An 11,791-nucleotide genomic window follows, 5' to 3' on the forward strand; every position below is an offset into this window, starting at 1 on the left:
GACCTTGTTTTCAGGTGTGGCAGGGTTTGAAGGCTGTTAAGTTTCTTTTACCTTAAGCAGACCTAGTATTTCAGTTCTGAGAATTAGGATTAAAAATATAAGGAAGACATGATAAGCAATTAAAATCTTTAATCATCAGAACTCTAGAAATTAGGACAGATGTACCATATCAGCAGTTGCAAGCTGCTACCAAAAAATAACTACCATTACTTTTGTTCCAAAGTTTGTTTTAGAGTTCAGTAGCATCCACTGAACTTTTCCCCTGACTATCTTAACACATCTTTTTCGTATTTGAGAGTATGGCCAGGATTGGAAACAGAGGTGTGAAAGAATTACAAGAGTGGTTGTTTTTGCAGTACTTTTGGCTAGCAGTAAAATAAGCAGGAAATTCTAAAATGTCTTGAGAAAGTTCATCCTCAAGAAAATTCAACTTGATTTTTTTTTAAACTAGAAGATTGAGAGAGGATAATATTTACATGAGAATAGGAACTTCTATAGACAGCAACAGTAATTGTAACTAACAACCTTATGCCTATCCTATATGGTAGTTTCTAGGATTTTTAACATTCCTTTACCTTTTTGTTCTCCTCTGGAGCTATACACAGAAAAGTTTGATGGTGTTATTTTCATTTTACAAACAAGAAAAGTTTATTTTGTCTCCTTCACCTGGTAGGTGCTCATGCACATACTTTACAATTTCTTTATCTAGTTATAGATCAAGGTTACTCTGAAAAACAATAGTTTTGAGCTGTGTTCCCAGTATATTTTTGAGTCCAAATGAAGCCTCTTACTTTCTGAATAGTCTTAAAAATTATGTTAAATGCTTAAATATGCATGTTGCTGCACTACCCTGTGTGCTTTCCTAGAATCAAGGTATTCAATACATTGTTCTACTCTTTTCAGGCTTTATAAGAAATTATAATTTGATGTTTATTTGGAAGTATAGAAGCAATAGGCTAATCCCTACAGCTTTTGTGATTAAAATGAAGAATGATTTGGATTCTAGCAGTTACAGAATGCCTATAGCTGTAGGAAGTACATATAAACAAAAACATATTTCTTATTATTCAGAGTTTGACTAGAATGAACTTTTTGACTTAAAATCTGGTTTGTAAAAGCTGCCTCACACATCTTTATGTGATAAAGTTTCAAAGATATTATTACAAAGTCCAAGTGGTAATGCTATGTTTGAATCAGTATGATGATCCTTTCTAAATATTTAATATCACCCTCTAGAAAATGTGCACATATCACATAACTTTTACTTACTTAAAATATATCTTGGGGCTGGGGATATAGCTCAGTAGTAGAGCACCTTCTTAACATGTGCAAAGCCCTGGGTTCAATCCCCAGCACCAGTAATAATAACAATGTATAATAATCTCAAATAAAAATAAAACAAATATACACAAGACCCACATGAAGATGCAAATATTATATGTACTTAATAAACACAAGAGTACCTTATAACACGTGGATAATTCTTGTTATACTTGCTGGACTGAAGCTCAATGTAAAAGGTAGAACATAGAGTATTTCAGAACTGTATAACTCAAAAAATGGTGTATTCATTCTTTAGCTATAGACATATACAAATGTTTTTAAACTCATGCATTTTATTTTAATGCTTGATAAGGAAGTTGTCAAATTCTATAGTTAAATCCTGATATAGAGGCATACATAGAGTATTCCACTTTCATGGTTTATATATAAACCTTTCCAAGAGAGTTATGGTTAATTTATATGCTAGCTTGATTGGGCTGCAGAGTGCTCAGACTAAATATTGTTTTTGGGTGTTTTCATTTATGAGGGTTTCATTTATATTGGTGGACTCAGTAAAGTAGGTTAAGGGAGCACTGTCCAATCTGTTGAGTGTCTGAATAGAAAAAAAGATGAAGGAAGGAGATATTTTCCCCATTTTCTTCCTGTTTATATGTTTGAGCTTGGACATCTCATCTTCTCCTGCTCTTGGACTGGGATTTACACCATTGGCTCCATTTTTTAACTTGGAATGAAGCTACACCATTGGCCCTTCTGAGTATCTAGCTTGCAGATGGCAGACTGTGGGATTTGTCAGCCTCTGTAACTACATGAACCAATTCCATATATATATATATATATATATATATATATATATCTCATGTATATCATTCTGTTTCTATGATGAACCCTAATACAGATACATTTCAATTTAATGTGAGGAAGAATCTACTACTATTAAAAATAGCTATTGGAACCTTGATTGGACTCCCTGGAGAGGTAGTTTCCTGTCAATAGGGATGGTCCTGCGGATGCTGTAGTGGAGGTTCTAGTATTGGATAAGTTTTGACTAGATTATCTTGGAAGTCCTTATGGTTCATTGCTGATGGATAATATAAGCTTTAAGAAAGAATCTCAGAATATTATATCTGGAAAGAACTTCAGAAAGTACTTAGTCCTACTCATTCACTTTTCAAAGGAGGAAAATGAGCCTTAGAGAATGTAGAAGTCTTGTCTAAGGTCATCTAATATGTTTTAGGGAATCTGACAGGAGGCTATCTATTTGTTTTTATTTAGAATGTACTATCTCAGTGAACTATCTGCCTATGTAAGAAAATTAGACACCTACTGAATGCAGAGTTTTTTTTTTATTTCACACTGATTAACCCTCATCTCACATGTATATCTCACAAAGAACCTGTTTTATATAGGGATAATTGGAAGTTAGCTATATTTTAATTTTCTATTCTTTTGTTTCATATCTGTACATTTACAGCAACGAGTATATATCTCATGGGGTTGATCTTGTGAGTCTTCTAGGAAAAGCAAAAGGGAAAGTCAACTTTATGCTACAAATGAGAGGTAAGTATAAGAGTTCTCCATTGACTTCCCTGTATTATTACCTATTTCTTATGAGATATGAACAGGATGAGCAGGACTGGCATTCAGTCAGTAGGCACCAGAAAATCAAGTGGGCTGGTAAAGTACTGATGAGTTCCAAGCTAATTGGTAATTAGCCACTGCTCTGAGCCTCTGAGTGACCCTACTCTCCTCACCCCTCCCAATGTCCTGACTTCCCGACTCTTTTTCCTACATGTGTTTCTCGATATTGCATCAACTGAAGGGTTAACATTTTCTCAGTTGATTGGGTACTGGAAATTAATTCCTAGCCAAAATGATGTAAGTTGTTTGACAAATTTCTTTAGGCCATCTGAAGCAATCTCTAGGATCTATTCTTTCAGTGAATCAGGTTATTTGGTAATGACCATGAAGTGGTAGGAAAAAAATTTTGTCTTTGCCTTTGTTGCTATACTGTTTGGGGAAATATTTTTTTTAATATTTATTTTTCAGTTGTAGTTGAACACGATACCTTTATTTTATTTATCTATTTCTGTGTGGTGCTGAGGATCAAACCCAGGGCCTTACACATGCTGAGCCACAGCCCCAACCCTGGGGAAATATTTATGAAGACCTTTTGTTAAGTCTTCAAACTATCTCTTATTGTATTAAAAATATTTTTAAGCATTCTCATATGTGTTCATAACCACATCATTTATTTATTAGAGGGTTTTTCTGGTTAATTTGAAGGGATGGATAAAGTTAAAAGATTTTCTCTGAGCTGGGTATGGTGATGCAAACCTGTAGTTCCAATCGCTCAAGAGACTGAGGTAGCCAGATTATTTAAGTCACAAGTTAGAGATTAGCCTGAGCAAAATAATAAGACCCCATCTTAACAACAACAAAAATGATATTCTCTTGAAACCTTGGATATTATAAATATAAGATACTGAAATACTAAAACAGTCACCATTTATGGAGTGCTCATTAAAACTGTGTTTAGTCCTATACATGTATCCTCTCACTCAGTTCTTATAACAACCCTATGAAAAAATCCCCTTTTATTCTTCCTATTTTAGAATTGAGGAAATTGGATGTTCAGAGCAGTGAAGTGACATATAAATAACATCAGCTTGCAAGCTGAGAACAGGATGTGACTCTCCCATCTTTTTGGTACCATCAAAGGTTGTATTGGAATCAGAAGCTAGATTTCAGCTCTGTCTTCCTAGAACACTTGGGCTCAGCTTTCATCACAGGCTGTCACCCAACCAAGGCCATCTCTAGCCCTGGTCCAAGGCTATTCTTGTCATGGGACTTTTTCCTAAGATCCTTAGCTCTGTAAACTCAGCCTTGATCCAAAAAACTCCCACATTGGAGTGCTGTCTATCAGCCGTGGAGACAGGCAATAATATAGATGGCACTAAGTAGAGCGTTCTGAACTGTAGAGTCAGGTAGCAGCTGTATGACTGGAGGAGAAACCTCTGCAACTCAAAGCCAGGGAAAAAAATCTTGGCTTCATCTCACCTTCTTCATTTGCCCATCCTTTCTGTTTCTACCCGTTCCATTGTTTCTTTTCTGCCTCATACACATTCTCTTCTTTCTTAAATCATTTTTCTGGATCAACATAGACATATATTATTGCAATATATAAATCACTCTTTGAATTATGGAGCTATTAAATTATGAAAGTTAACCCCAGGGGTAGGAGTAGGCATCCAATATTATTTTCTTTTTCTTTCAACACAGGATTATTTCAGTACTTTGGACATAGTGGGCAATGAAAAATTTATGTAAATGGATTGATTTTATAGTTTTACGAAGAAATATGTCATAGTATGCTAGTGATGTTTAGAGAACTCTTTAGAAAAGCTTTCTGATTGAGGAAGAAGATTCTAAAATACTTGGTAGATTCATTACCAATAAGAGCAAAAATGGAAAGGTAAGCTTAACTTTGATTTAAATAATGAGAACAGGTTCTTATTCACTGGAAAACCGTATTTTGCTTCATTTCAGTTTGTATCTAAGAAATGATTTTTTATTCCTAGGAAGCCTTAATTTACCTCTGCCATTCTGTGGTAGCCCAGGAATACAACAGATGCAAGTCAGGATTCCTGAGTACTCTGTAGAATATTTGTTTTACATGCACTCCTGGAGGCCATGTCTTTGATTGGACTATGTGCCATTTACTTCAGTGGGCACTATTTCTGGGATTGTACTTAAGATATGTAAGAATGATTGCTAAAACAAGTTTCCAAACCCCAACGGCTTAACACAACAAAAAATGTATTTCTAACTCACAACAGAACCAAAGTGGATGTTCCTGGTCAATGAGCAGTCTATCTTGTGGTCCGTCACGGACTCCAACTTTTTCTACCATCTTTTAGGGCCCAAAATCTTCTGCTGGCTCTTCCACATCCATCCAGTAATTGAGGGAATAGAAACACATGAGGGGTTTTTTAATGTTTCAGCTTGAACCATATAATAATAGCATAATGTGGGGATCCAGTCATAGAGCCACATCCAAATATAAGGATAAAGGCAATGTCACCCAGCTGTGTGCTCAGGGGTAGAAGGAAAGAGTGTTGGTGACCAATGTCGATCTCTGCCATGGGATGGTCTGGCAGGCACCAGCCAAGCCTGTTTTTCAATAGCGGTTAGCTTTGACAGTGCTTTACTTAGAGATATAAGGCTTCAGAATCAGATAAAGCAGTTATCTTGTTAAGTAATTCTTTGCTAATGGTACTATTAGTTTTCTTGTACTTTCATCATGAGTGATTTTCCTTCAACTTTGAGAGAAGAATCAAACAATTTTAGAGGATGCAATAAACGCTCTCTAAAGAAACATCCTATGTAATTTCTTGCCAAGAAGTTTACAAAATTCAGGAATCTGGTGCCAAAAAAATATACAAAAGCTCAAGTTATAAGCATTGAAAAAGTAAGGAAGTGGGATTGAGTTAGTTTATAGAGTGCCTCTTTGATTTGATTACCAAAAAAAAAAAAAAATGATAATGGTAAAGAGGGCTTCTTGTTATTGCTTTCTTCTACAGATTTTCTTAGGAAATATACTTTAAGACAAGATGTTCTGCTTTTTACTGTCAGGCAGATCCACAAGGATATCAGCAACAAGGGGCTCTAACCTGGCCATTCTCTGGGAAACAAGTCTGGTAATAAAGATTTTGCTTGGTATGTTTTCTAGAAAGAAAAAAAAATTCTAGAGATATCCAAATGGGAAATTTGACTTCAGAGAAACCTTAATGGGTCAGTTAAAGGAGCAAAAACAGCGCTATACCTAGCAACTAGCACACTTCTGACCATATTTATTCATTCAATTATTTTTATTTTTTTTTAACACTCACCAATAAAATTTTAATTGAAACTCTTTGAAAAACAATTAGGTATATATAGTACAAAATAATAATAATAATAATAATAATAATAACAATAACAACAACTTGATATTTAATTCTGCTAGTGTTTCCTGTGGAGATAATTTTGTTAAAGCATTATTGACATGGATCATTCAATTATTTTATTAAACACTCTGTGAGGCACCATTTCAAGTGCTGGGGATGCAGCAATGAACAAAATGGACAGATATCCTTGTTTTCATGGAACTTAGCATTGTGCACAAACTGTAAACAATATTCTGTGATGATAGGTTACAGAGAAACCCAACAAGAGGCGATAGAGGGTTTAGAGGGCTGTACTTTAAAATTAGGGACCTACTCCTTTTTAGTGAGGACTTGAAAGAGCTGAGGTATGAGCAGTGTTTATATCTCAGATAAAGAGGGCTTCTGGCAGAGCTAATTGCAAGTGCAAAGGCCCTGAGATAGGAGTGAGCCTGGCTTCTTCCAGAAATAGCAAGTAGGCCAGTCTGGCTGGAGCAGTCAAGAAAGGCAAAGAATTAGGGCAGGAGGTGAGAGAGGAGACTTGGATACTGAAGGGGGCAGGACAGAGAAGTTCTTGGAAGATTATAGTAAGGACTTTTTCATTCACTTTGAGTGACACAGGGAGCTAATTAAAAATATTGGTCAGAACGCCATTTTTCAACAGGGTCAGTCTTCCAGCTAAGCTAACAATATACTGAATGAAGAGACAATGATGGAAACAGGAGTCTCCTGCAGTAATCAAAATGAAAGGGATAGTGGTGTGCACCAGGGTAAGAGCCAGATTCTGCATATGTTCTGAGACTAGAGTCAGCAGGACTTTCTTATGGAATTAAAATACGGTGGAGAGAGATGAAAGAAAGAGAGGAGCAAAGCAAGACTCCAGGATGTATTGGCCTGAGCCAGTAGATGGATGGAGTTGTCATTTACTGCACTGGAAAAGACTAGGGAAGGAGCAGTTTGGGGCAGGTGGGGAGAAGCTTGGTGAATGAAGAGCAGTTGAATTTGTGGTACCTATGAGATATCCCACTAGGGGTGGGATGTACAGTGGGTGTGGAGGTCAGGCAAGAGGTCAGACTGGAAATATAATTCTGGGAGAGCTCAGAGGTGATGTTGAGAGCCATGAGCCTGGGTGAGATTACCAGACAGTGTGCCAACTCAAAGAAGAGGTCCAAGGACTGAGTCCAAAGAAACTGCTGGCTAGGAAAGGTGAGGGGAACAGAAAAGGAGACTGAGACGGAGTGACAATGGGGTAGGAGGAAGGCCAGAAAAGTAGTCCTGTTTTAGAGCTACTCTAAGCTAGAAAGCCTGTTTCCTAAAGAGGTAGCCACTGTGTCAGTTGACAACTGACCAATTAAGTGAGAATTGGGTAAGGAGGTTCTTGGTGCTCTTGCTAAAGTAACTTCTATAGAGTGCTATAGTGTGTGTGTGTGTGTGTGTGTGTGTGTGTGTGTGTGTGTGTGTGTAAGGGGCTCTGAAGTGAGATGGAGAGAGACTGGGTAGAGGGAATTAGAGGCAGTGAGTGCAGATAACCCTCAGGAGAGTTTTGTGATAGAGGCAAGAGGAAACAGGACAGTACCTAGAGGGGGTAAGTGATATGAAGAAAGGGTTGTGAAAAATAAGAGGAGGAGTATGTTTGCTAAAGAGTAGACTGAGAGAGAATTGAACAATGTAGGAGAGAGAGAGGGATGATTTGGCCAAGAGGGGATGGGATCTGGGGCACAAGGGGGAGGTTTGGCATAAGACAGGGTCATAGATCCATCTCTTTTATTGGGACTGATGGCAGAGGCCTTAGGAGGCATTGAAGTTTAAGAAGAAAACTGTACAAAACAATCTTTTAGGAGAGAGAGAGGGGAGGGGAAATCTACAAACTAAGGAAATGTGGATTGATTCCAGCACATTCAAGGGATTCTCAGAGTCACACATCTTTAAAGAGTAAGCTGAATAAAGGATTATTTAGTGAATGATTATCTGTTTCCACCTGAATTGTAAGGAGAAAGGGGATTGAACATTTTTCGGAGATTTGAAAAGATCATAAGATGTTTTTGGGAAGCATATATTTGTGCATTTAGGAGGGCGTGGGACCTTATCCAGGAAGGCCAGATGAACATTGACATAGACTTCCGCACAGTATGTGGCAAGACTTAACCTTCTTGTCCAGTAGATTTTGCACTTAAAATATGAGCCGGTAAAGGGAGTGGGACTACTTGGATTAAATACAGCCCCCAGGGAGAGCTGGAGCAAGAGACTTGTGCATTATGCCTTCCAGACCTGAAACGGGAAGTCAGATTTTAATAACTTTGACTTACAAAATTAATACCCTCCAAAGAAAATTCACCTGTTGCCAAATCGAGTGCCAAGCTTTAGATGTTCACAGTTCCTCCAAGCCTCTTGTTTGTTTTTGCTTCTTTCTTCTTTTTCTTCTCCTTGCCAGTGTCTTCTGACCTTTCAGGCATGACTACTTACGGGCTTGCTATCTATCTTCTTGATGAATTGTTTAATCAGAAGACCGTAATGAGAGAAAAAGAGAGACGTTAAACATTCTGGTCTGAAACACATTTTTCCTGCTTTGAACACCCTAAATTCTTTGTGTACATATAAATACACTGTTTATGTCTCGTAATTTGGCCCACATAGTTTTGAAATCCAGCTCTTCAAAACATTCTTTTTTGGTTGGGTAAGGCTGAAAATCAGTTCTGTCAGAAGTAGTTCTGTTGACCTGAGTGTAAAGGACTTACTTTTTCTTCCATATACCTTCATTTTTTTGAGTTAGATACCCCAAAGTTGCTAAACTCGATCTATCTCAGAGTTAGATGTCAGTATTTAGCAAGTACTATTGCCACTAATGGTTTTTGCACTTGTGTTTTGCAAAATTTACTTTCAAATTTTATGAAGTAAACTTTCCATTCAATATTACTGAAAGATGCAGGAAATATAGGGATAGTTTTCTCATAAAGAAAATATTAAAAATTCATACACACACACACACACACACACACACATACTTGGTATGGCTAGTGTTAAGAGGAAATGGTTTTAAAGAGCATATTTTAAGAGCTGGCTAGAATGTAAATGGATTTAGATGCAAAGTTGTTAAAATACATTAAATTTCATCTTTATTGAATGTATTTTAAGATGAACTGTTTTCTTAAATTTATTCTATATTCCTTTGAATATATATATATATATATATATATATATATATATATATATATATATTTTTTTTTTTTTTTTGGTACCAAGAATTGAACTCAGGGGCATGCTTAACCACTGAGGCACATCCCCAGCCCCTTTTGTATTTTACTTAGAGACAGGGTCTTACTGAGTTTCTTAGGGCTTCGCTAAGTTGCTGAGGCCAGCTTTGAACTCTGCCTTGGGCTGCTGGGATTATAGGTGTTCAGGTTTCTTTTGAGTTTAATTAAGCCTAAGAATGGAGAAGTTCAGATGTATTGTTATTATTATTATCATTTTTGATGAAGAGATTCTTTCACTTTTATTCTTAATCATGAATACATTAAACCATTAATTTAGAAATATAGAAATTACAAAGAATAAGTCCCCTCACTATCCAGAGATAAGCAAACTTAGCCATTTAGTTGTATCCTTTCTGTCTGTGTGTGTGAGAGTGTGTGTGTGTTGTGTGTATGTGTGTTTATCTCTGGTTTTTAAAATATGTGAGCTCTAAAATAGTAATTTTAGCCTCTGTACTTTTAATTTTGTTAACTTGAAAATTATAAACATATTTCAACATTTCTTTACCTCATTTATTTTGTTATATGAATGGAGATCTATTCATTTCATCAATTAAAGATCATTTAGATTTCTGGTTTTTATCATTGCAACCAGTGCTGCTATTCACGTCTCTATATATCTGTGCACAGATATCACCTATCTCATTGGTTAATTGGAATTAATAAATATACTAATACATGATAAAAGAGTGCATGACATATGAGTACTTCAAAAAGTCATAAATTCTTTATGTTCTCTATTACTAATGAACTCCTAGAAGTGAAATTACTAAATATTGTTAAGTATTACCAAATTGCTCTCCAAAGAGTTTTTACCAGGTTATACTCTCTTCATCACTGAATAAACATTTTTTTGCTTGTCCATACTACTTAAAGTTTTTAATTGTCATAAGCACAGAAAAGTCCACATGTGTTATAAGTCTGGGTTCAGCAGTGTGAACCCCAATGTGAAATCCACACTCAGATCAAGACAGAGTATATCCGCATTACCCCAGAATCTTCTCTTGAGTTTGCGCCCAGTTCTTATTTGTTTCTGGTACCCCAAAGTTAAGTGCTATTTTGTTTCTGGCACCATAAATTCATCGTAATATTCTTTCATGTCCAGCTTCTTTGATTCAACTTGATATTTGAATTGGATGATGGAGACCATTCATGTTGCTTCAGGCATCAATAGTTCATTTCTCAGTATGGTATTCTATTGTCTGAGTGTTGTAAATTATCCATTATAGGGCTGGGGATGTGGCTCAAGTGGTAGCGAGCTCGCCTGGCATGCGTGCAGCCCGGGTTTGATCCGGCACCACATACAAACGAAGATGTTTTGTCCGCCGAAAACTAAAAAATAAATATTAAAATTCTCTCTCTCTCTCTCTCTCTCTCTCTCTCTCTCTCTCTCTCTCTCTCTCTCTTTAAAAATAAACTTATCCATTATACTATTGAAGGGCATTTAATATATTTGTTTCAGGTGATTGAGTGCCACACTATTATTCTGTGTGCTTTTTGTTGTGTTTACATAAACATTTCTGTTGGAGAATCATTAGTTGAATAGAATTGTTAGTTCATGAGAGAGTGGTTCATTCTTTAAAAGATAAAGCCAATTTTCCAAAGTAGTTGTGCCAGTTTATCACAATGATAACAATATAGGCTTAGTACCACTTTTACATCCTTGATGATTCTTGGTAGTATTCATTTTTTAAATGTTGGTCATTCCAATGGGTGCATAGTGGTATATCATTGTGGTTTTCATTATATTGTCCTGATGATAACTAGTGAAGTCTAGCACATTTTCCTATGATTATTGATCATTTGGGTATATTCTATTGTGACATACCCTTCAAGTCTTTTGCCCATTTTAAAATTGGGGTTTTTTTCTCCCTATTTATTTGTGTAAGTTCTTTCTTTTTCTGGGTATGTGAGTATGGATATTTTTTCTTAATTATATTCTTAAATAAGCAAGTTCCTAATTTTAACAAAGTCTGCTCTTTCAACAATGTCCTTTATAATAAGTACCTTTTGTATCTAGCTTAAGAATCTGGGCCTACCTAAAGTCATGAAGGCATTTTCTTATGTTTTCTACAAAAAAACTTTATTGTTTCAACTTTCTTTGCTTGGTCTACAGTCCATTTTAAGTGTTGTGAGAAAGCAGTAAATACTCAGGTTTCCCGCAAATAGGTATCTAGTTGAGGCTGAACCTTTTATTAGTATTTGCTATTCTGGCACTTGTGCTGTAAGTCAAGTGGCCATATATGTTTGTTTTTGTTGACTATTATGTTATATTAGTCTATTTGTATATTTTTTAAAAACCAAAATCACAGATTTCAAAATATACCCTCATTCCTG

This window comes from Marmota monax, unplaced genomic scaffold, assembly GCF_021218885.2.
Source record: "Marmota monax isolate L192 unplaced genomic scaffold, Marmota_monax_Labrador192_F-V1.1 WCK01_AAM20220418_F8-fsc00030, whole genome shotgun sequence".
NCBI classification, from domain to species: domain Eukaryota; kingdom Metazoa; phylum Chordata; class Mammalia; order Rodentia; family Sciuridae; genus Marmota; species Marmota monax.